Here is a 4,259-nt window from a genome sequence, read left to right as displayed (position 1 = left end):
CTCCTAGGCTGGGTCATAGAGAATTTTATCTAATTTGGAGGTTGGTACGTGCCCGGGAGTGTCCTTTGCCTGCACCAGATTGTACTTGGGAAAAATTCTGTGTTACCTGCGTACGTTCTGGCAAAAGCACCATACCTGTATGGGGCCGATACCTGAATTTCGGTCAGTTGTAGAGGTTGGTACGTGCCCGGGAGCTACCTTTGCCTCCACCAGATTGTACTTATCAAAGTTTTGCCTAGCTGCGATAGCTGTGGACAAAAGTAGCGTACCCGGCTGGGGTAGCTACTTGAATTTTGGCCAAATCAGAAAAAATGTGCATGCCCAGTAGCTACCCGTTCCTCCTCCCAGGCATACGTTGTGACAAGTTTTGGCCTCTTCCAAAGAGAGAGTGACTTGTGGATTCGGCCCGCAGACCCCTTCAGGCTAGGTACCCGAGAACATTGGCCAATTTTGGGGGGAGGTACCTGCCTGGGTACCTTCACTTCCCTTTGCAGGTCATGGTTTGAAAAACGTTTGGGCTAGCTCCAAATAGGGAAGTGGTTGTCAATAGCAGCCTAAGACCCCTCCGCGTCAGGTGTCTGTGAATTGTTTTCTACTTTGGAGGTAGCTGCATGCCTGCTAGCTACCATTGCCTCCTCCAGGAGCCAAGTCCTCCTTCTGGAAATGGTTGTTTTTTTTTTTTTTTGTTTTTGTTTTTTTTTTTGAGAGCGATTTAGTTCTGGGTACCAGCTGCAAAGCCCTTCAGGGCCGGGACACCACAAGTTTGGCCAAATTTAGTGGTAAGTGTATGCCTGGTAGCTACCCTTGCCTTCTCACCTCGGCATGCTTCTGCAGAGGATTTATCTTCCTCCAAGAGGGAGTGGTTCCTAAACCTGGATACCTCTAGGCTAGGTTCTTGAAAATTTTATCTTTTTGGACGTTAGTACATGCCTGGTAGCACCACATTGTACTTATGGAAAATTTTGGCTTACCTGCATTTTTTTGGCAAAAAGCTTCATACCTGTCTGTTATTTGTTACCTGCCTGTCTGCATGTCCTGCAGCTGAAACTGGGACCTGATTAGCTGAAATTGCACGGAGGTTCCCCAGTGTTTTCTCTGTCTCTTGAGGTCTGGTGTTGTATGCCCCATAAGGCTCTTTCCAAATCTCTCCTGGAGCATTTCCTTTTGGCATTTTCTGAAGGGAGCTGAAACGTCAGGTTGCTGCCTCAGACTCCTTCAAGGCCGTTCTCGTAAGTTTGTGTCCATCCGTGTAGGTTCCCAACCCTGCAATAATGGAATAGACACTTTTTGTTTGATTTTGTTTTGTTTGGTTGTTTCTTTTCATTATGACCTTTTCTTTCTTTGGTCTTTCCTTCAATCCTACCAGTTTTGTTAGTTTGAATCCTCCTCTGTTTTGTTGTTTCTTTGCTTTTTTCAGACATCAGCACCCCCCCCCCCCCATTTTCCTTGTGCACTGCCTCCCTCATAGCATCATAGAAGAGCTGGTGCTGGAAGGGACCTGAACGACCATCCAGCTGGAGCCCACCTGCACTGCTGCCCCAGGACCCTGCTGGGAGCCGCAGGTCTGGTCTGGTGCCAGCCCTGGCTTGAGGGTGACTGAGGGTGTGGCTGTCAGCCCTGCAGTTGCCTATGGCGGTTGCCTAGCAGCACTGTGGGTCACAATATGCACTGCCCCTGCTAGCACAGGGCTACCATGTGGTCACAGCCCCTGCCCTTGGCTTCCCAAGGAACTGGGTCCCCATGCTTGGTCCTGAGCAAGGTGGGGGATGTGCGAGTCCATGAGTCCCCAAGTGCCGCAGTGCGGACTTCTCGCTCTTTCCCCTGGAGCTGAACGCTGTCTTTTGGTTCCACCATACCTGTGCCCCTGAGAAGGTCCGCATCCATGAGGTCCATGGCCCAGCTCTCTGGAGCTCTCGGCTGGGCTGTCCTGCCCCAGGGTGTCCTGCCAGGTGCCTGGAGCAGACTGGGAAAGTTTGGCCTACATGCGTTAGTTCTGGACAAAAGTAGCGTACCCGTCTGATGTAGCTACTTGAATTTTGGCCAAATCAGAATTAATGTGCATGCCCAGTAGCTACCCGTTCCTCCTCCCAGGCATAACGTTGTGAAAAGTTTTGGCCTCTCCTAGAGAGAGCATCACTTGTGGATTTGGCCCGCAGACCCCTTCAGGCTAGGTACCCGAGAACATTGGCCAATTTTGGGGGGAGGTACCTGCCTGGGTACCTTCACTTCCCTTTGCAGGTCATGGTTTGAAAAACGTTTGGGCTAGCTCCAAATAGGGAAGTGGTTGTCAATAGCAGCCTAAGACCCCTCTGCGTTAGGTGTCTGTGAATTGTTTTCTACTTTGGAGGTAGCTGCATGCCTGCTAGCTACCGTTTCTTCCTGCAGGGAAGCTTCTGGAAATGGTTGTGTTGCCTCTCTCCACGCTACCCCAGCCCGAGAGACAACATCGGTTTAGCTGCCAAGACGTCTGCTCCCCGAGCAGGGACACCAGAGACGGACACTACTTGTCTAGCTCAAGTGCCAATTTGTTGCTGCGCAACATAGCCTCTTATACCCCTACACGCGACCGCCCCAGATACTTGTGACCCCTCACTCCACCGACTATCCTTCCTAACGTTTCCCCACATCTCCCCCCTCCTTATGCCATGTCATGCCCCCTTTTGTCGTACCCCCCTTTTCCCGTTGCAAAGCAGATTATCATAGTACAGCTCTAGCTATAAGTGATCATTCTCTTCTACCTGCGGTAAGTGCTGCCATCCATTACTAAGAAGCAGGTTAATTACTAAGAAGCAGGTTAATATTCACCGTTTGCAGGACTAGCTTTTCAAGCAGCTGTTTCAGTAGTCGAAAAGCAGAGGAAGAAAAAGTGTGCCGGCACCCAGGCACTCCTTCAAGGCCGTTCTCGTAAGTTTGTGTCCATCCGTGTAGGTTCCCAACCCTGCAATAATGGAATAGACACTTTTTGTTTGATTTTGTTTTGTTTGGTTGTTTCTTTTCATTATGACCTTTTCTTTCTTTGGTCTTTCCTTCAATCCTACCAGTTTTGTTAGTTTGAATCCTCCTCTGTTTTGTTGTTTCTTTGCTTTTTTCAGACATCAGCACCCCCCCCCCCCCATTTTCCTTGTGCACTGCCTCCCTCATAGAATCATAGAAGAGCTGGTGCTGGAAGGGACCTGAACGACCATCCAGCTGGAGCCCACCTGCACTGCTGCCCCAGGACCCTGCTGGGAGCCGCAGGTCTGGTCTGGTGCCAGCCCTGGCTTGAGGGTGACTGAGGGTGTGGCTGTCAGCCCTGCAGTTAGGTGTGAATTTTATTTACTTTGGAGGTAGCTGCATGCCTGCTAGCTACCATTTCTTCCTGCAGGGAAGCTTCTGGAAATGGTTGGGATTCTTTCTGAGAGCGATTTTGCTCTGGGTACCAGCTGCAAAGCCCTTCAGGGCCGGGACACCACAAGTTTGGCCAAATTTAGTGGTAAGTGTATGCCTGGTAGCTACCCTTGCCTTCTCACCTCGGCATGCTTCTGAAAAAGATTTGGGTTCCTCCACGAGGGAGGGATTTTTTCTTTATGGTTCCTAAACTTGGATCCTCCTAGGCTGGGTCATAGAGAATTTTATCTAATTTGGAGGTTGGTACGTGCCCGGGAGTGTCCTTTGCCTGCACCAGATTGTACTTGGGAAAAATTCTGTGTTACCTGCGTACGTTCTGGCAAAAGCACCATACCTGTATGGGGCCGATACCTGAATTTCGGTCAGTTGTAGAGGTTGGTACGTGCCCGGGAGCTACCTTTGCCTCCACCAGATTGTACTTATCAAAGTTTTGCCTAGCTGCGATAGCTGTGGACAAAAGTAGCGTACCCGGCTGGGGTAGCTACTTGAATTTTGGCCAAATCAGAAAAAATGTGCATGCCCAGTAGCTACCCGTTCCTCCTCCCAGGCATACGTTGTGACAAGTTTTGGCCTCTTCCAAAGAGAGAGTGACTTGTGGATTCGGCCCGCAGACCCCTTCAGGCTAGGTACCCGAGAACATTGGCCAATTTTGGGGGGAGGTACCTGCCTGGGTACCTTCACTTCCCTTTGCAGGTCATGGTTTGAAAAACGTTTGGGCTAGCTCCAAATAGGGAAGTGGTTGTCAATAGCAGCCTAAGACCCCTCCGCGTCAGGTGTCTGTGAATTGTTTTCTACTTTGGAGGTAGCTGCATGCCTGCTAGCTACCATTGCCTCCTCCAGGAGCCAAGTCCTCCTTCTGGAAATGGTTGTTT

General features: G+C 50.2%; 1 long non-coding RNA gene across 1 annotated transcript; it reads right to left on the bottom strand.

The window, feature by feature from the left end:
- Positions 1 to 1,225: 1,225 nt before the first annotated feature.
- LOC118159655 lies at positions 1,226 to 3,508 on the bottom strand. Its single transcript, XR_004747192.1, has 3 exons — positions 3,496 to 3,508; positions 1,857 to 2,220; positions 1,226 to 1,263 (listed from the first exon to the last, which is right to left on the bottom strand). It is a non-coding gene; the product is annotated as an uncharacterized LOC118159655 (long non-coding RNA).
- Between the last annotated feature and the right edge of the window lie 751 nt (positions 3,509 to 4,259).

This window comes from Oxyura jamaicensis, unplaced genomic scaffold (assembly GCF_011077185.1).
Source record: "Oxyura jamaicensis isolate SHBP4307 breed ruddy duck unplaced genomic scaffold, BPBGC_Ojam_1.0 oxyUn_random_OJ71481, whole genome shotgun sequence".
Classification (NCBI taxonomy): domain Eukaryota; kingdom Metazoa; phylum Chordata; class Aves; order Anseriformes; family Anatidae; genus Oxyura; species Oxyura jamaicensis.
The sequence above is the reverse complement of the archived record's forward strand: the minus strand, read 5'-3'. Positions and strand labels throughout refer to the sequence as shown.